The sequence below is a fragment of the Lissotriton vulgaris genome, chromosome 2_1 (assembly GCF_964263255.1).
Source record: "Lissotriton vulgaris chromosome 2_1, aLisVul1.2, whole genome shotgun sequence".
NCBI lineage: Eukaryota > Metazoa > Chordata > Amphibia > Caudata > Salamandridae > Lissotriton > Lissotriton vulgaris.
In genome coordinates, this window is record NC_141687.1 from 2,083,656,876 (window position 1) to 2,083,679,366 (window position 22,491).

Sequence of the window (22,491 nt, forward strand, 5' to 3'; positions counted from 1 at the left end):
GAAGTGGAAGTATGCAGTAGGGTTGCACTTGATTTGGCTATGAGATTGAAATCTTAGTAGTATAGCACCAATACATTTGCACCAGGACATAAAAGGGCAATAATATTTGAAGGTATGATTTAGTCAATAAGAAAAGAAACAACTGCATCGTAAGATAACTTTATCAATATTACAATCAATCTGACCAACTATATCGAGTTACACTTTATAATTTATAGATAGTTGGATATGATCATAGGTTAGCGTTTTTTTTAAACAGCATGCCTATATTTCTCATTTGAACAAAAAATACTAGATAGATTAAAGAGTTCTTAATTTGATGCATCATGCTGGAAGAAAACATGGGCAAACAGTACTGTTTTTTGAAAATGTGGGTGCTGCACTTTGTGCAATTAGGCTGTTAAATGTAAAGGCTATTAAAAATAATGAAATACAACTTTTATTAACTCAGAACCATGGACGTTGTGTACATTTTATAGTGTCCTTGTGGGCTATTGGATATAGGCACTACTTTTTGCCAGCTACATTTGAGCGTTTCAGTGAAGGGGATAGCGATCAGGAGATTTAAGGTCAAATATACTATATATGCTCATTTTAAAGATATTCACAATTTTGAAATTGAAGTAGTAGGATTTGCTAGCATCTTTAGCACCGAGGGGCATCCCGTGGATATAAAGTTGAACTAAGTTTGCACAACAATTATATAACTAGCAACACTAAGATCCAATGAATTGAACACTGATGAGGGTCTACGTGTGCTTCTGGAAACTAAATCTGTTTTCGAAATTAAAATGAATTTGAGACTTCAGCTATGTATATAGTATGCGTTTTAAGAGCTGGTGAGTTAATCTTATTTTGGATAATTGGATTTTAGTTGGTTTATTCTGTGACTTTCCATTAGGAATATTATATATACTTGTTCGATTAAATACCCATAGCCTTGCCAACTTGATGGTGCCAGTTACATTTACAGGATGTGGAACCCGTCTCACATGACTCCGCGATGCATATCCAACAACAGAGCAGTCGAACTATGGTATAAGTAATCACCGAAGTTATAGTTCGGTGTTGAATGGAGATAAAAACCAATGTTTAAAAAACAAGAACAATTAAATTCACAAGTTACAGTTTATTTTGGTAAAATTACTTGCACCCTAACCATGGACTGCTTATGACCTCACAAAACATATCCTTCATGACATGCTCAATGACATCACAGATGACATTGGTGACATTTCAATGACATAATTGGCTACCTCAATGATGACATCATTCACTCATTGTGACAGCACCTCAAAAGGATTTGGTGTCTTGAAGTAAAGTAACATGTTACACCTGTGGTCAATTTTCTATCACAAGTCATGTGGTAATAGATATGGTGTGATAATGGACACAACGTTTGACAAAATGCTTGACCAATAGCATATCTCTCAAGTCACCTACATTTGGTGGATGTAATCATGTTTTTGATGGTTTGCACCCACCTAACAGACAAAATGACACCATAGTGTTTAATAGGGTCAACTATTTTTAAACATTAAACTCCCTCTAAAAAGTAGTTCATGTACATTCTCTTATTTTTTTTGTCATTTTCAGTACCCACTGCGCATGCTTCATGCATGCTTAAAAGCCAAAGTACCATGGTACTGTGCAAGTTTCCTCAGGAAGGCTTACAAGGTACCACTGTAGCAGGGGGTGGATGTTGGAAAAGTGACCACAGCAGAACTACCATGATACCTCTCAGAAAGGCTGTGATCGGACCTGTAAGAGTTCTGGGTATGCCTGGGCATAGTTCACGTAGTAGCGCTCCTCGTAGGTACGCGAAGTTCACTTCGCACTACTCGAGCTACCCGTAGCAACATGAACTGCGTAGTGCACCGTGCAAAATGCTATTCTCACTGATTGCACAGTGCCGGACGCTTGGCCGCACTGTGCAATCAGTGCAAACTGCATCTTGCACAGTGCAAGCAGTCATTTTCTGCCGCTCTAGTAGATTTCTATTCGAGTGGCAGCTTTCTCAACGCAGACTGGTAGTTTCTCATTGCAAGCGGTTGCGGGTATACGCGACCACTTGCAATGAGAAACCTGCCTTATCTGCGTTGAGAATTTCGACAGGAGGTTTATTTTCCACACTCGCGATCGGCAACTTGATGTTGCTGATGGCAATCAAGGAAAAAGTCTCGCCGGGATGTAATTTTGCTCGTTTGCGGTCGCCAACTTGACGCTGAGGACCGCGAGCAAGAAAAAAATGACCGCTACGCGCAGTGATGAATTAGTGCAAACTTTGCAAACTACGCGAGCGTAGAGTAGTACTTCGCCCAGGGTTAGTTCTGGGGGCCCCTAAGTGACAAGGAGTCAGACATCCCTGGCCTGCCCTCTTACCCTCTTTTTCTAAAACGTTTCAGGACAGGAGGACCGAGTCCCAGAGTCCTGTCATGGCAGCTCCAACATTTTGTTCACAGTTTTTGTCAGCCAAATAGATAGCTTTGTACTATGGTACCGAAATGCTATATGGTGAAAAAGCTTTCATGGTCAACCAAAAGGTACTCTTTATTTTTTATTTTTCAGTTCCCCATGAGTATTAGCTTTTTCCAAGTGTTAACCCCTTCATGCCCAATCCAAGCCCTTTTAATTCCAGTTTCTTGAAAACGGCTGAATGGATATACACCAAATCATATAAAGCATGCCTTCTGAGTAAACCTCTAATTTTCCGCTAGATTTGTTGTAATTCTCTTCTGTTGTTTTTTCTGCACACGAGCAACGTTTTGTGTGGGAATTATCATGGAAATTAATTGTTTCAGGACCCCCTTTTTCTTGGCCCCTCTTGATGAATGAAATGTAATCACTCCAAAGAGCATCTTGGCGCTGAGAAAGCCAGACTGATGAAAGCGCTGGTTCAACTGCTCATCTACGAGGACCCGACATTTCAGATTAGGCCTTTGCACTGTGTGTTAGGCAGGCTATAAATCCAGGTCTTTAGTAATTTCCTAAAATACTGATTCAGAGGTGGTTTGACGAAGAGGCGGGGGAAGTTGATTCCAAGCCTTTAACCCTAAGACTGCCAGGGCTTTCCCTCCCTTTGTGATCAATCTAAAGGTGGGAATGGTCAGCAGATTTGCTTTTGAGGACCTCAGATTGCGGGGTGGAAGGTATCGCTTGAAGCTCCTTTGAAGATATTTTGGCCCTCGTGAGTGAAAGGCCCTGAAAGTGATCAATAGGACTTTAAACAAAACCCGCTTATGGATTGGTAGACAGTGGAGGGCGTCCATCGCCGCTGTAGATGATGATTTCCTAGGCCATCTCAAAACCAGTCTGGGTGCTGCATACTGGACCATCTGCAGCTCATGCACAACTTCTTTGTTCGTTCCTGAATATAGACTATTGCAGTAGTCCAGCCGAGAAGTTATAAGGGCCACCGCAACCATTCGTCTGGCTGAGAGTGGTATTAAGTCAAAGAATTTCGTCAGGCCTTTAATGATGTTAAAACAAGTACCCACCACGGCCTGGGCCTGTTGCTTTAAAGACAGGGTAGCATCAAACGTAATACCTAGGTTCTAAATGCATTAATTGTGTTAGGGGGTGCAGTGGCATCTTCAGACCACCACTGCTTGGGACTGAACTGATTATAATGGCCGAAAGGCAGAATTTCCGTTTTTCCTGAGTTGCACCTCAGATGATTGTTGTTCATCCATACAAAGGTGGCTGAGAGGCAGTTTTTTAGATTTTCTTCTGCCTCTGTTGTATTATTATCCAGCACCAGGATGAGCTGCGTATCATCCGCATAAGAAATTGTGTTAATCTTAAAGGATGATAATAATTCAATCAGGGGGACCATATGTACGTTAAAGAGCATCAGGCTCAGGCTGGATCCCTGAGGGACCCCTAACATAAGCTGTTTTTCCTCTGAGTTGAACTGCCCTAACGTAATCACTTGCCGCCTGTTCTTCAGAAAATTCTTAATCCAGCCTAATACACTTCCTGCTATACATGATGCGGATAAATGGTCTATGGCATGTGAGACCGTATCAAAGGCTGCGGAGAGGTCTAATAGTACCAGGACGGCCTTCTTGCCCTGGTCCATAGCAGCCCATAGAGTTTCAGTGGTAAAAAGTAGAGCTGACTCTGTGGAATGTTGGGCTCTAAAACCCGATTGATTGGGGTGCCAAACATTGTTCTCCTCCAGATAAGTCGTGAGCTGTCTATTTATAAATTTCTCGGTTAGTTTGCACAGAACAGGTAGAAGCGAGACGGGCCGTAGGTTTGAAAGGATTGTGGGATCCGCTAGTTGCTTCTTTTGGAGATGCTTTACAGCCGCTTATTTCCATTCTGTAGGAATCAAAGCCCGATCAAGTGAGGAATTTATTATATTATTAATAGTGGGATTGACAATGTCCACCATGGTCTGCAATACCATGGGGGGACAGGGGTCAAAGAGGGACCCTGATTTAATAGACAATATGGCTTTGCGAGTTTCCTCCAAATTGATGGGCAAAAAAGTGTTCATGCTAGCGGTGTATGTCACTACCCTAGTACTCATCTAGATTCAATGGAATCGGGAGAGGAAAGTCTTTGATTAAGGCTTGTACTTTTTCTTCAAAGAAGTTGGCAATGGGATTACAAAGACTTTGAGAGGGGAGATTTCTTGCAGCAAGGATTTGGGGTTCATGAAAGTGTTAACTATCTTAAAGATCTCTTTCTGTTTATTATCATTGTTTTTTATGGCTTCCGTGTAGAAGTCCATTTTAGCAGTCTTAATCAGGACATGATATTGTCTCCGTGCAGATTTATAAATACTGAAATCCTTACTCTCGTAATTTCACCGCCATCTTCGCTCTAATACCCTCACTTCCCCTTGCTTTCCCTTTAAGAGCAGCAAAAACCATGGTGCTGACGTTTTCTTGTTCCGTGCTTCCTTTCTAGGAGCTGTGGGACCTGACTCCTTACTAAGTTCAATCATCCAATCCCCAAACAGCTGATTATCCTTAATCGGGTCGCCCGTCAAAGAGGGTCTTTTTTCCAGGGCTTTCTTTGTGAAGTCGGGCATCCTATAATCGTTTTCCAAGAGAGTTTTCCCTGTTGAGGCGTTATCACTTTCGCTTTACTTTTCCCTACTTGGCTATCCTTGACTAACAATTCAAATGGGATACATTTATGATCCGTCCATGTTTGCATTAGAGGGGGCTTTACATTAAGTGTTTCTAAATTAGAGCAGATACAGTCAAGGATGTTACCTGCCGTGTGTGTAGTGTCTAGTGTAAGATGTGATAGGCCAACGACATTCATTATGTCCTTGAAGCAAGTTGAAGCCGGATCTGTAAGGGAGTCGAGGTGAAGGTTTATGTCGCCTAATAGCGTAAAATTAGAAAACCTAAGAGCTAGGTTACTAAGTACTTCCCCAATGCTCTCCTGGAACCCATTTTGCTGTCCTGGAGGTCGGTAGACTAATGCTCCTGCAAAGGTGAATGAAATAGCCAATACTTTCTGCTCTTTTGAGATCCGGAAGATCATACATTGAACACTTCAGAGTGTCCCGATAAATGATTGCAATTCCTCCTCCACGTTGTTCTGGTCTATCTGCCATTGAGATTAGATAGCCGGTCGCAATATGGCGCCGGTTTGAGCAGTCGCTGAGCATCGCCCCGCCGGCCCGGATCTGAATGCTGGAAGATGCCACCGCTGTACCATTGTGCCGTTATGGATTAACCTCATCCTATTCATCTCCGGTGGATTATGCTGGCTTTGTGGTGCTGAGTGGTATACAGGGACACAAGAGTGAAAGTTGAGGCAAAGCAGAGAGACGCTGAGAGGCAGAGGCTGTGTAGAATAGAAACGGAAACGGGATAGAACAGAACAGAATTTCGCAGGCTGTGATCGGCGTTTCTGTGAGTAGAGGTGGCAGCGGAGGCGGACATGGTTGTGGTAGCGGGGTAGTTAAGCACAAACCGACTATCAAAGAGACCTTTTTCCACAACAGATCACAAAAGATCACAATAGATTAAGAAATCAGCCAACCAGTCGGAGTGGTTACAAGTCATTGAGCTGGTTGTATTTGACACAAACAAAGACAAAACAAAGACAAAAACACAAAGACACTAGAACGGCTGTATAAGTTCTGTCAGTTGAGGGCCGTGGCCGAGCGAAGATAAAAGGAAAGGAAAGGAAAGCGACAATCGACCCAGTAATCAACCTGAGTACTCGCTGTTCTGTTATATCGCCAAGGTGTCTTCGATGCAAATACAGTCTCACACAGTCTCACACAGTTTTTTCTCGCAAAATACAGCTTACAGCTTTCAGCCAACGGCGCTAAGGAGCAATGGCCATTACCAATCACGGTCTCATGGTCTCACGGTCTAACATGACTCTAACATGACTCACTGACTCACTGACTTGTCGATCAAACCGGACCTGACCTGACCCGTTGGAAAAAACTTTTAGTCCACCGACAGCTGACAGCTAATCATTGCTCACTCACTCGCTCGAGAATCTCCTGAATATCTCCTGATCTGACCCGATCTGATCTCACCCGCTGCTTTGCTCCGCTCTGGCGCTGAGCCGCTCGATCGTCCTCCGGTATACTCCGTCCTCCTCTGCCTGCCTCTGCCTCGCCCTGCATCCGCTCGCTGTCCCGCACCAGAATCGGTGATTGATTTACACAGCCTGTCGTCAAGGAGACCCAGGGATACAGAATGTGAAAACGGAGAAATAGAGCCATACAAGTGAGAGACAGCACATACGAGCATCAAGGCTTAAGGCTCAAGGCTCAAGGTTCAAGGTTCAAGGCTCAAGGCTCAAGGCTCAAGGCTCTAGAAAGAGATCTGATCATCTGATTATCGGGAGCAAGGAACCTGGCAAAGAGTGTGTTAAGGGAGACAGGGAGGGCTTTAACAGAAGTACGTATGTACCTCAAGGAGTGTCTAGCCTGGGGAAGCGAAAAGAGGCCCCTGAGAAACAAAAAAATCAGGTTAAAGCTATATTTATTTAGCTACCAAAAGCACCAATAACACCCGGAGCCCTAGGAGAACATGGGCATCCGAGATCAAGACCAAGCAACAGAGCCTCGGAAAATAAGTATCTCTACGCCAGCAGACTCAAACAAGCTCACAGAAACTTAAGAAACTTAAAAAACTTAAGAACGAGCAGAATGATTGAAATTGGGGAGATAGAGACCGAACACTGCGCTAAGAACTCAGATCAAGCTGTACAACCCCCATATGAAGAGGCAGAAGGAGTGCTTGAATCACAAGACGTGCAAGACGTGCAAAATGCTCGAATCATAGATTGCCCAAAACATCCAGAGCGCGGGGAGTTCTCAGAGACCTAAGGAAGCTCAAAGAAGACCTGAAACTAGAGGGGCCAAAGCAAAACAGAATAAAAATCAAGATAAAGATAAAGATAAAGATAAAGTTAAAGACAACCACAAAGAGAAGGACGAGGATAAAGAAAAGAACAAAGATAAGAAAGACACATAAAGTGAGAAAAACTCTGAAAAGGAGCCTACAAAACAAGGAAAGCAAGTGAAAGAAAAGGGGAAAGGGAAGGATGCAGGGAAGGAGAAAGTTAAGGACACAGAAGGTAGCGATTACGGCAATCTGGAACTAATGGCAAAAAAGGCAAAACACTACAAGCAATCAAGAATTTGAAAGCTTCCGCTAAAACTACTGATCAACCAATTGAGCTTCAACCGAAGATTCCAAATATTTTGCCTCGCTATCCAAAGATGGGATAAGTGACTCACCCAAACCAGCAAATTCAAGAGCCTAACCCGGGGACCTGGTGGATCAAATCAGTGAGACCATTGGGCCTAATGGGGAGGATCTTGTAGCTCCTGGAGTCAAAGCCGAAGCTGGTAAAATAATGAACCACGTCACAAGTCTAATGTCCGATTCTGGATTTCTAACGCCTGACAACACTTTGGGAAACAAAATGAGAAGTAATGCCAAGATTCAACTCGAAAGTCTGGATAATACGCCTAAGACTTGAAATACTAAGCCAACTCCCAATCACTCTTCTCCCCCAACAATAATACAATATTCTGAAACCCAAGCGGTTACTGATGATTCTGATTTAGGTATTGATGAAACCGGCGTCTCGACGTTTAGTGAAATAAGTCACTCCAGCGATGATCATAGCCTTGATCCTTCAACCCCAGAACTTTCAGAATTATCAGATTTCGCTGCCGCAAAAATCAAGAAAGAGAACGAATCCAGTCTGGACAATACCCCAAGAAAAAAGCTGGGGAAAAAGAGAGATAGACAAAAAAGACACCACAAAGTGATATACGAAGAAACTACAGACCCAGGGAGTAATACAGAACAATCAAAATATACAGGAAAAAGTCCAACTCCCAAATATACATCAGAATCAGACCACCACCAAATTATCATGAATGAGACTACAGGGAGTGGCCATAACCAACAGGGACGCACAAGGCAGACTTTCAAAAAAACAGAACCATGTCAGAGCGAAATAAATTGGCTCAATTAAAAACTTGCATGAAGAAGTGAAAGCAGACAACAAAAAGAACCACACCGCCATACAAAAGCTACAAGGAGCGATTAAAAAAGTAGGTCTAACTTGCTCGGAAATATCTGACAGAATGGTCTCTGTGGAAACACGTACCGAAAACTTGGAAATAGATGTTGCTAACCTCCAAACGCAAGGCAAAGATCAAGATGGTATTATAAAACATCTAATGCTAAAGGTTGAAGATCATGAAAACCGAGCGAGACGAAACAACCTCCGTTTCCTAGGAATTCCCGAAGGTGTAGAAGGAAATGACATAAGGGCCTTTATGATCTCCCTCCTTAACACAGCCTACCCTGAGCTCCAGTCATGGGAAATGGAGAGGGAGGTACAGCGTGTGCACCGCTTTCCATTAACTCTTTCCAAGCGAGCCAACAACCCTTCACAATACCCAAGAGCAGTACTGATATACTTTGGGAATTTTCTGCTTCGTGAAGCCATATATGATCTAGCACGGCCCAACAGAAAGAGGGAACATGAGGGTTTCACGTTCTTCGCTCGACCTGACTATGCTCATGTCACAGTGGAACGGAGGTGGAGGCTGCGGCAATTAATGACACCATTCGAGCAAATAGGAGCCACCGTTTTTTTACAAGATCCAGCCAGACTAAAAATTATTATCAACGGGTCAACACGAAGCTTCACAAGCAAAAATCAGGCTCAGGAGTACCTTGAAGAAATTTTTCTCTCAAGCAACTCTAAAACAGGAAGACAACAAAAACCAGCGGGTAGACAAGACCCAGAAAGCAAGGAGATGTAATATATGGATATCCACTAATATACTGAGGAACTTTATTTTGGTACACGTATATTGTATTTTATGTCCATCACACCAGGGTTCGGGAGGCGGGCGGGCTGGGGCTCTCTGACCAGACCGACGCCCAAACCTGTATCCCTCCAGATTCAGGAAGCCTCAAGGGGTGGTTGGGGGGGCGGGAATGGAAGGGAGGGCGGGCGGGAAGAGTACACAAGCAAATAAAACACGGGTAATCACAGGTAAAACAGAATCCAAAATAGGAAAAAGAAAAAGAAAAATGACACATTTACGCTATAAAATCGCAAACAGAAATGAAGTTAACAAGAAAAAGAATTGTGCAAGGTTGAATCAGATACCTCAAAGAATATGGCCAAATTAAGGATTTTAACTATTAATATTTGCGGTCTCAATGATGTACAAAAAAGACAAAGGGTGGCAATCGGACTCAAGACAATAGGTCCTAATATCATATGCATGCAGGAGACACATGTGGAAGGGTCACAGCAACAACTACTGAAAAACATGGGTTACAGACTGATCATCTCAACATCTCAGGCAACAAAGACAAGGGGGGTAGCCATCCTTGCAATCGGTGGGGGTTTACAGTTTACTAGGTCTAGAGCCGATAAATTAGGGCGATGGGCAATGACAGAATGCCTATTTGGTCAAGGGAAGAAAGCCACAATTTGCTCCATATACAGGCCACTAACAGATGACCCAGGATTATGGATGTTCATCTTAAATAAACTAGCCCACTGGTCACCCCCCTTTATCATATGTGGCGATTTTAACTTGAATCTACCCCCGGACTGGCAATCAAGGCCAGATTTTACATACAAAGGAAGGAAGCCAAGGGTATTCACCACACTCCAAGAAATATGCACCACACACGGTTTAGGGGATTGCTGGTAAGCGAAACACCCCACAGATCCGGGCCATACATTTTTCTCCCACCCACATAATAAATTGACAAGGTTAGATTACATGCTGATCTCCAATACAATCTCATCTAAATGCTCAATAGAGAAACTCCCCGAGTACTATCTGATCACAATCCACTAATTCTCAGTATGGATATAGAAGGGCCGGGCCATAGTCGGAATCGATGGACTTTCGAGCGGGCTTTACTTCTGAATGAGGAGTATTGTCAATGTTTAAATAAGTGGATCCCCGAGTTCCTAGAGTACAATATGGGGACCGCTCCAATCGAAATCGTATGGGACACCTTAAAAGCAGGAATAAGGGGAGAGACGCTTATATTCTCCCTCAACCTTAACCGGGTAGCAAAAAAGGAAATTAAAACGTTACAGGATAGACTAGCCAATACAGAGGAAGATCTGATGAGGGCAGTACAAGAGGGGCACAAAATAGAAGAAACATTGGCCAAGGTAGCTATCACAAAAAATAAAGTGACAGACATTTTTTCCAAAAAAGCAATAGAAAAAGCTATGGCGAATAAAGAACGCATATACGAAGATAGCGAAAAAGTAGGACATCATTTGGCGGTATGAACTAGACAAGAAACTATGGCAAACACAATCAAAGAAATTAACGATCCCAAAAAAGTTCTTACACAAAATGAACTAGAAATAAGAAAAGCATTTCATGATTACTATCAGGATCTGTACACAGAAACTGATAAGAATCAAGGTAACAATCAACGGTATCTAGAACAGTCTAATAGCCCACAACTATCTATAGAAGACCAAGAAAGCTTGGTGAAAAGCCCAGAATTAGTCAAAATTTTACTATCAATTAATAGCCTAGCCCCAGGGAAAGCAGCCGGGCTGGACGAGATCCCCGTCGAATTCTATGCTAAATTTTATAAACCATTGAAGGAAATTTTAACAACTTTAATAACGCATATTTTTTATGGGGGGCAACCACAAGACTCATGGGCCAGGGCTAAAATTGTAGTTTTCAAGAAAAAAAACAAAGACCCTGCACAATTGGGATCCTATCGCCCCATCACATTAATTAACTGCGACTCTAAAATATACTCGAAATTACTGGCAACAAGACTGGCGCAATATATACACAAAATCACCTCCGCACGACAACACGGCTTCATTCTGAACCGATCCGCCACTGCTCATGTTCAGAGGGTCATCACACTCTTCGACATTATGGCCTTAATACTGTTAGATGCCGAGAAGGCCTTCGACAGGGTCTCCTAGCAATATCTGTGGACAGCAATGCCGAAGTGCCGTATCGGTAACCGATTCATCAAAGCCACCCGTATGTTATACACAAACCCTGAAGCGGGTATCGCAATAAACGGAGAGATGACCGGAAGCATTAAAGTTACCAGAGGGACAAGACAGGGTTGTTCCTGCTCTCCCTTGATGTTCGCTATCTTCATTAATCCTTTCATTCTACAACTGGAATCCAACTTGGCAATATCACCAATCAAAACGATTAATGGCAATACTAAGATGCTAGCCTATGCGGACGACATAGCAATAGTTACTGGAGACCCTAACGCAGCAGTGAAAGCAATAGAAGAAGATGCCTAACAATTCGGGGAGGTCTCAGGATACAAACTTAATCAGGGAAAAACCTAGATAGTTGTCAATAATAAGATTACATACCTGGATGTTCGGGTAGTTACCAACACCATATATCTAGGAGTAAATATAACATCGACACCTAGACAATCTGGTCAAAATTAACCTGGAACCCCTCATAAACCAAACAAGCAAAAACCTCCGGAGAATTCACAATCTTCATCTGACCTTAGAGGGAAGATGCAATGCCATCAAAATGCTACATCTCCCAAAATTTCTATATTTCTTCCGGACCAATTGTTTAGATTTCACCAAACAAATATTCCAGGACTTAGATAACTTATTTTCACACTTTATATGGAATTATAAAAAACCACATAGGGCACTCAATTATATTACACTCCCGAAAGACAGAGGCGGGCTCTCACTACCGAACTTTAAAATATATTGGTGGACCATGATCATAAAGTATAGCAAAATACTTCTGACCTCTTATAACCATGCAGAATGCAAAGGAACGATCTCGACACCACAGGGTTTAATATTAGGTAATGAACCAAAAGCACATCTCTGTCGACTAACTTACAATTACTACTAAAAAAAGTACGATTTAAAACCCTAAGGGGTGTACACTCAGCCTGGAACAACGTTCGAAAGTTGTTTGGGATCGGGAGATTTTCTTACTACACAACGCTAGTATGAAATACCAATCTACCAGATAATGACGAGTGGATGATAAGGTGGCAAAGGGCAGGGGTCACCCAGTGTGGTAATTTTTACTCCAATATTGGATTCAAATCATTTGATGAATTGAAATCAGAATTTGGATCAAGCCAATCAGATTTTTTTAAATTTCTACAAATTAGAGATGAAGAAAGGGGGAGGCCCGGCCAAATTTAGAAAAATTCACTTAATAGACACAATAATTGGTACCCACACAATAAGAATTGGTGGTATATATAATAACCTCATATCCGCTCTATCAGATGATATCACAAAATATATATCAAATTGGCACGAAAAATTCGACGTGATGCAAGATACCTGTGAGAAATCACTTAAGGCATCTCAATTATGGCTAATGTCGGCCAACCTCCAAGCCCAATATTATAAAACTTTTTTCCAGTTATATTATACCCCAAACAAGATCGCCAAATGGGGGTCGGGCAGAGGTACAGAATGCCCTCGTTGTAAGCAGCACGAGGCAGATATCGTACACATATTCGCAACATGTGTCACACTGGGTACATACAATACGTAGGGAAATCTCCACATTTCTTTCCAAAATCTTTAACTTACAATTTGAAATAACGACTGCAGAATTAATACTTGGTCTAGATGGAGATACACGGCCAAAGGAAACTCAGGGCTTATTTTTATTTCTGCTGCTGTATTCAGATTATGTTTGGCTTCGACATGGCTAGACCATAACCCTCCTTCTTTTGAACAATGGCGGGCCAGACTCTTGGCCACATATAATCTAGAAAAGGCTATGTACAGAAAGAAAGGTAGAAAGAAACAAAAGACTGGGCTGAAAATTTGGGACCCACTGACATGTTGGATACAGAATCTGGTTGGATATTATATAATTTAATCTGTTTGCAATCATATCAAGAAAATGCATATTATGTTTACTATAATTTGGACACAAAAAAAGTCAGGTTTCATGTACCGTGTTATTATTTTCCAATTGTTGTTTTCCTTATGTATATACTCAAGCTTGGGGGGGAGGGAGGGGGTAGCGTTCATTAACAATAGTTCTAATTTCGATATATGGATTTTTTTGGGGTAAAATTATGGAGGGGATAAAATTATGAAAATGCTTCAATAAAGATAAAAAAAAAAAAGAGATTAGATAGCCGGGAGAGAGAGAGTTCACAATGTCCAGATTACCCCAGGTTTTTAACCAAGTCTCAGTTACAAAGAGACAGTCTAATTCTCCTTCCGTTATTAGGTCATAGATATGCAGTGCATGTTTGCACATAGATCTAGCATTTATGAGCCCCCCGTGGAGGCCTTTAAAAGGGCCATTTCCCAGTGCCAGTTGACAGGGCCCAAAGGATCTCCTACAGTGGTTACAACTCATCGGCCCCTCCCAGTTGGCCATATTCATGATCTGACTGCACATGTTTGGTCCAGTATTTAATGATATCATAAGGTCCCTAGTGAGGGGTTGTTTGGGCTTGAAGGGGCAGCATGTCTGGCCCTAGGCCCAGCCGTGGCGCAGACGGGTGCAGACGGGCTTGCCTTTGGGACACCTTCGGCGCCCAAGCGGCGCAAGTTATAGTTAATGTAGTCTGCCTCGCAAGTTTACAACACCTGTGTACAGAAGCTGGAGAGTTAGGTGAGTTTTGGCTGGTTTGTAAACTTGAAGTTATTACTAAAGATAGATAGATAGATAGATAGATAGATAGATAGATAGATAGATAGATAGATAGATAGATAGATAGATAGATAGATAGAACACTTCTATATTGATCATGAATTGTTCCTTACCGACATATTGCATTTGGGGCCTATTACACTTACAATACTAATATTGATGACTTTACATTTCAGAGAAACATAATATAGCATATGCACATTTGTTGAAGGTAAGGTAGTTAAACGTAATTTGACCACACCCATTGAGATTAATGAATTATGTATGGATAAATAAGATGGTGTGCTATAAACATGTGTCCTTGAAAAGATTCAGAGACAACTGTCAGTGAATGACTCCCCCTGCAGTTATGTTCTGATAGCTTTTTCATCAAGGATCTTTTAATGGCAATACAAATGTGCACTATTAATAATTAACTATGTGTTGAATTGTGTCTAATGGAAATCATGCATGCAATTATCACTAGAAAAAGAACTGTATAGAGGCAAGTGAAAATATGTAGAGTGCCTTAATATTACTGTGGAGAAAGTACATATTTCGGCCTGCCCCCAAGAATGGTTTATAACTTTTTTTTAACTGCACTCCAGGGATCTGCTGTCCTGGACCCATGTATATGCACTGACCCCTAAAAGATGTTAAAACTGGCTAATATTCAATTGACATTTAACTTTACTGTTAGACTAGAGTGTAAGGTGCAGGAACATACATCCCTGGTATTGAAAGTAACATTTTACCTGTATACTGTAGCACTTACTGTGCCATCCAGTAGAGTGACATAGAAAATATAGCTTCTGGCATACTTGCAAAGTCTGACTACTCTAACTTTTTAGGCCTGCAGGTGAACCTGTAAAAAAAACTTTTTTATTAGGAAAGCCCAATACATTTAAATATTTATTAAGTGATTCCGAATTAGACCATGTAGCTAGCAAGGTAGGATACTTAGTATTTAAAAAGGTTATATGCAATATTGTAATTTTGACATGTACCTACAATGACTAGCCCACTAAACCTATTTTGTCTGTGAAGGAATGTAGCAGTACTATTGAAAATACTAAAGTTCAAAGTAAAATCATAAGTATGCTATCTCTGGTTTGGGAAAAGCCACTGAAATATTTTAAACACTATTTTTAATCTTTCAATTCAGTGTTGAAGTCTGATGTTTAATAAATATGTAGGAGAAGAGACTCTCTAAATTTTTTACTTTATCTGCCTGAACCTCCAGTATGTTCATTAGCATTACCCTTCCCTCAGCTAGCTTGTTGATGCTTCCCCTTAATAAGGCATGAACAACTGATTTCAGAGTTAAAACAAGGCTTAGGCATTTTTAGCAAGATCTCCAGGGTGTGAGGCATGCAACACAGATCAGCTCAAGAAGGGAAGAATGGATGGGTTAATGAACTTCATTAACTTAGGAGAGACCAGGGTGAGGCCTGCTGCAGGGATCTTAGCACTTGGAGGGAGGGGGAACTAGTCTCAGAACCAGGGTGGTGTAGCTGAGGAGGAAGTAACTGTTATTTCCAGCACACTCCTGGCTAGTACACATACCACCTTCAAGAGCAGAAAGATTGTGCCATATTGGATTTTAATTAGAATAGTGCCCTGCTGTTGTAAAGCAAACAGGTTGTGATGAAATGTTTACTTTAGAAATACAGTCTTGTGTAGCAAACTAAGTCTATATAGCCACACAGAAAGTCAACAATTTGTCTCTTTAAGTTAACTTCTCAAACTTGGGTATACGTTGGAGCAGATTTTGACCGTCAGGTTTCCATTCAGGTCTCTAACAGTCAATCCAGTCATCTTCAGTTTTTCCACAGTTCCAGAGTGTGTTTAAATGAGCTGTGGTAGAGATGCCATTTTTGTAGGGGTTAGTAGCCAGAAGGGGGGTGTGACTCTTGAACAATTCCAAACAATGAGAAAAAATCTCCCTGGGGCAACACTACCCACTTTTTCATCACAACCTGTCATGCTGGATTGCGGTATCATTGTAATGCATAAGAATGCATGTGGAATGATGCATGCGTACATACCTATGATCAGGCTTTTTGCGTGTGGGCAATGCTGCACAATATCAGCAAAAAGCATTGGCAGACAAAGGATGACACCTATTGGCATTACCAATGCTTGTTTTCTTAGGTGGAAGCGCAGTGCAGCTTGATGAGGTGTTAAGAGGCAGATAACAGTGTCCCTCTTTAATCTGACTAAATGTATCCCAAATCAGTGTATTGCCAGTATGTATTTGAAATTCGAAATATATTTTTTCCTGCTTGGTTTCATTCTCCTCAGAGATTTAGACTAAGTAGCAGTGCAAGGTGTTTCTGTGGTATTGAGAACTGCTGTTAGGTTCTGTACTTTGGTGTATGCTACAGTGTATGGCTACGGCAATGCACTGGTGAGGCATATGGCAGTATTGGTTGTGGTTCTGCAAATATTTGTTTTTGCTGTTGAGGCCAATTTTTACATTTGTGGTCTGCCCTTTTGTCTTTAGGCGTTGTTCAGAATATAGCAATTTTCTTACCATGATCCCTTCTATGTTGTGACTGTCTCTTTATAAATTATGATTTGGGCGTTTGATTTTAGGTTTTGTAAAACATGTTGTGTTTAGAATGTTCACTTGGCTGAACCTGTGATCCAGGAATAGTGTAGTTAGGTTCCCTTTTTGGCTTCCCAATTACAGTGTTATTTAGAGTTTGCTGGGTCATGTAACTCAAGATGTTCTCAGCAGGTCACGGGATGTTATCAGCAGCTCACTGGAATAAACCTCTGCTGTTTATTCAGACATGTTCTAGCTTTTCCAGTTTAAAAAACTTCTTAAAACGTGGCTTTTCTAACAAGCTGATCTCATGCTTGTTATACCAGTAATAAAGGGATCTGTACTGGGCCCTGTTGAGGGCCTCAACAAGATTGAGTCCTGGTTACAAATGCTTTCATGAGGTTGTGGAAGGCTTAGAAGTGACCAAGAGCAGCTATTCCAGAAACTCTGAAAAGTTGGGACTTAAAACATTTTTGGTGTTCAAAATTATCCGTATCTTCAGTGGGACCTCTCTGCAACAGTGGCCAATTTCAAGACAACTTCATTGGACACTGCTCCAAACTTGCCCCACTGGAGGATTTTGAGCTTTATAGGAAACAGTATGTTAGAAGATAGAAATCTTGGCCGGGCCAAAGTGCTAAAAATATCCACCGGAAGCTAGAAATTCAGCGGCTGTGAAATTCAAATTTCTCCCATTGTGAGCTTTCCCTGCCAAAGCGAATGTCTTCAGCGGGACCTTATCTATCAGCTTTCCAACTTTGTGAGGACTTCTGCAGATAAAGCCTGTAACCTCACTCTTCTGGAGGATTTTGACTTCCATTACAAAGAATAAGTCAGAAGGCAACATCTTTGACCAGGAAGAATCCACTTGGTGTATCTGGCCCTCACTCCATCACAGTCAAGCCTGAAATCACGCCTAGATTCCAGCCAGGCCCATAAAATGGCTGCTGACTTTCCTTATTCATGGCTCTTTGGCCTAGATGCATCATTGTAACATTTTGCGATTTCTTATTTGCGAAAATTAAGGAATCGCAATTAAGATATCGCAAAATGCCTATGCATCAAAAAATCGTCAATTTTATAGCGATTCGGTATTTTTCCTTAATTGCGATTTACAATTTGCGAATCGCAATTAAGGAAAACCCTTCCCATTCATTCCTATGGGCCAAAAGGCCCATAGGAATGAATGGGAAGGCATTCACATTTTGCGAATTTCAAATTGCGATTCGCAAAATGTGAATGCAATTTCAAGGGTGCAGGGGGGGTTCAAAGAACCCCTCCGTGCACCGCTGAAATTGAACTGTAAGTGCAATTTACACACACACATGACCCAAGGACATGTGTGTGTGTAAATGAAAACTTTCAAATATGCAACTAGTGCATGTTTGAAAGTTTTCGGTAAATTAGCATGAAGTTCAACTTCATGCTAATTTACCCCTTCCAAATTGCGAATTCGCAATTCCAAAGTAATCATGCATTGCATTTAAGAAATCGTAAAATTGCGATTTCTTTAATGCATTCGCAATTTAAGAAATCGCAATAAAATTGCGATTTCTTAAATTGCGAAAATAGCAAAATGCTTCATGCATCCCAAAAACGGGATTTGCATTCACAAACGGCCGAAATTTGCGATTCGCACCGTTTCATATCTTCAGTTCAAATTACTGAATTTGTGTAATTTTGGTGTCACTAATTTGTTCTGTACTGTATTGTTAAAATGTGGCTGGGTTAATATGTTAACATTTTACCTTTTATATGTTTTGTCACCGCTAAATACTGTTCATATTCTATTAAGTTAAGTCTGCCTACTCTGTGATGTAGCTATGAGGAGGTTGAGCCCAGGTTTATATTATTGAAACTGTGTTTTACACAGACAAGCTTGTGTATTCTTATTTCTTGTGGGTAACATTTACCCCAATAACCGATCACTTTATTGCAATTACTCCTAACTTACAGTTCTTGACAGAGCGTTTTTCTAATATGTGTATGTATGTGTGTAGATGCGTGAGTCACAGACATGAAAACCAGCTACTGACAGGAAAAGAGATTTAAGCCAATTGAGTGAAAAATCTATCTAGCATTTGACAAGTTGAATTGCAGTCCTTGTTAAGACCCCAGATACAAGAGAGACCTTACAGTAATAATATCTAAATTGCGCTCCTGAATTTCTTAATTTTGCAAAACATAGTGGAAACACCATTATGGCTGGACAGTATTCTGGTTAGAATAGGCGACTGTGCCAATTTGAAAGATGCAAGAGATTATCCTTAAAACCAAGATATTTACTTGGGTATAATTGAAAGCATGTAATGAATGTTTAGGGGTTACTCCTAGACTTCAGTGTATTTTTATGCCTTACAAACATGTATTTATTTATTTTGAAAGTTTTATATAGGGGTACATGATTACTGAGGGTATGAGAGCGCTTTACAGATTATGCATCACAAGGTCATAAGCATACAAAACATAGTAACAAAACCAACAAATTCAAAGTGAAAATTGTCCAGTATTCTTGTGAAGGCACACCAAAGCACCTCATAAACAACAGAGGGAGAAAAGAAAATCACAGTCTAGAATTGTCCCACAGACTCATTTACAACATGGCTGGGCAAGAGCCAACAGGTATGGACCCAGAATCAGAGCAAGGTGCCAGGCTAAGGCAGAAATGTCTTCATCAGGAGTCCTTTAACTTCTTTTTTGAAGAAGACAGTAGACAGGTTCACCATGACTTCAGGGGTAAGGGAGTTCCAGATCCTCAGAGCCATCCCTGAGAAGGCTAGGTTATAGGTCTTTTTATTTTTGAAGTTTAAGAAAAAGGAAGCTGACACTTCTGGAGGCTCTAGAACCACATGAGTGTTCCAGTTTCTGCGCAAGTTACAACAGTGTTTTGAAATGGATGGCTTTGTGAGACATGCATGCAATTTTTAGCTGTATCCGAGCTTTATATGGCAGCCAATTCAGCTCCCCAAGTTCGGGGAAATGTGGTGATATTGTTTTTGTGCTAGTTAAGAGCCTCGCAACAGAGTTGAGGGTAGCCCTAAGAGGAGCCTTCCACACCCTGGGCAGGCCACAGAGTGTTGCACTACCATAGTCCAGATTTGAGATCACTAATACTTGAACTGCAACCTTCAGTTTTTTTTTTTTTTTTTTGGTAGACCTTTATTGCACATTATTCATATACACAGCGGTGTGCCTACAACCCACTGTCAGGGCCGGCCGCAATCAGTGTACCATACAATATAGACGAGCTTAGTAACTTACATCACCGGCACAAGTGCATGATCCGGAAAACCTAGCTCATGAAGGCACCACAGATGATCTAAATGCAGTGTTCAAAGCACACCAGTAGATTTGGCCGTATAGCCCTCATGTGATCTCGGTCTCATTTTCAAGTTTTGCAGAAACAAAGTCAAGCAACAACCAACCCCAACTCCCCCCAACCCTTCCAATCCTGGTCTGAGTGAGCGTTCCAAGTTCGATATGTACAGTGTCCAAAAGTCAGCCGGTCCAGTAGTCGGCAAGAAGCACGTCAATAGGGTAGGCAACTATTAAACAGTCTCTCCCACTGTACACAAACCATAGCGAGGCACCGGAAGGCAGTTAGGCCACGCCAACCTCCCATAGCACACGTAAAGACCCCAATGAGTACCACAGCGCAGACATACTACACAGGACATTCATCTCTCCCACACTCGGGTTGCACTCAAGCAGATTCCCGGTCTCCCCCTGACAAGTCAGCGGACGCACTCCTTTCGCTATCAGTATCAGCTAGGGGCAGCATATAGAGCGTAAACGGAGCCCACACGTCTCGCGGGAGAGACTTCTCCGGCATTCCCTCATAGTAACAGTGCAGTTGGTCCCTGCAGTAAGCCATGTCATTCAGCCACAGCTGCACATCAGGCGCCCTCCTCCCTCCCCATCCTATAGCAACTCTCCTCTTAGCCAATTGTAGCGCCAGCACCACAAGCCGTCGCGATTGCGCTGACACACCAGAAGCGATGCCCAAAAGACAGAGGTGCACATCCAGCTTAACTTCAGTCGATGTCATGACAGTCAGCCTCTCGGTCACCGCCCTCCAGAAGTCATACACACGCGAGCATCCCCAGGCCAGGTGCACAAAGTCAGGGTCATCAGCACCACACCTGACACACTGAGCAGTAGCCCGAAGACCATATCGAACCAGCTGAACCGGCGTGTTATACCACTGATGTAGATACTTATAATGCAGAAGGCGGAAATTACCATTTATCACATACCCCCCGGTCATGGTACAACATTCATTCCATTTGTCATCACTCAGTGGTTCTGGAAGGCTCCGATCCCACCGTGCTCTAGCCAGGACTGCGCCCCCTCCCTCATCCTCCTGCGCAGCTTTATATAGTTTAGAGAGCAATTTAGTCCTGTCTTTAGCCGTGTAAAGCAGTTGTAAAGCCCCGAGTGTTAATGGCTCCCCTGGGTACGTTGGAAACAAATCTCTTATTGCAGCCCGAAGCCTAACATAGATAAAGGTAGCCATACCTGCGTTAGTTGAGCGAGCTGTCATGGCCTGCAAGGAGAGAAACGATGCCCCAGGAAAGAGGTCCCCCATAGTTTGTAGTCCGGCTTCCCTCAGAACCTGTAATCCTCCAATCTCGCTGGATACTGAAACACCTGAGTGATAAAGTAGCAGCATAGCCGGTGCATATAACGGCAACCTGGCAGCCCGTCTACCCAGGCCCTCCCAGGCGGTCGCCGTGATTCGCACAGTGTCAATCTCCCCCTTCTCAAATACAGAATGTTCGTTAACTATCATGGCCCTCAGTGGATATGGCAAAACCGCACTTGCCTCAAGTGCCACATGCGGGGTATATGGCGGGGCATTCAACCAGTAACTCGCGAAATGTGCCTGTGCACAGAGATAATAAAGCCTCATGTCCGGCAGGGCGAACCCTCCCAGTGCATACGGCTTGACCAGCACCTCCCAAGTTACACGTGGCTTTTTGCCGGCCCAGGTGAGAGATATCAAAAGGGATCTCATTCTTGCAAAGAAATGCGATTTCAACGGGACAGGAATGTTCACAAAAAGATAAAGACATTTCGGCAACACTACCATTTTAATTAAGGATACTCGATCAGCCAGGGTCAGTGGTAGACGAGTCCACCGCACTACCTGATCTTCTAACTTAGAGATGGCTACGCCATAGTTAGCCCGTATGACTTCTTGGCAATCCCTATGTACCCAGATGCCTAAATATCGAACCGACTCTGTCGCCCATTCCTGCGGGAATTCCAATGGAGTTGCGTCCGTGAGTGGTAACACTACAGATTTGTCCCAATTTATGGTTAGTCCGGAGTGGCGACCAAACTTAATGAATTCACGGAGTATATTTTCAAGATGGAGCACCGGGTCCCTAACATAGAGGACCATGTCGTCAGCATACATGGACACAGCCAAAGATCTAAGAGGGAACCTCAACGCCGCTTCCGCATATCTCTGCCTCAAGATACAGGCCAATGGCTCCATCATGATGGCAAACAGTAATGGTGAGAGAGGGCAACCCTGCCTCGTCCCCCTCTGAATCGGAAACGAGGAAGACACATGACCGTTGACCCTAACTCTTGCCGTGGGCGCAGTATACAAGAGGGCAATAAGCGACGTAAAAAAGAAAGGCACCCCCATCCGGTGTAGAACAGCCAACATATACTTCCACGCCACTGAATCGAAGGCCTTGGCCGCGTCAAGCATGACTGCAGCTGCAGCCAGTTCTGGTTTAAGCAGGTGTAGTACAGCAAACAGCGCCCTCAAATTGTG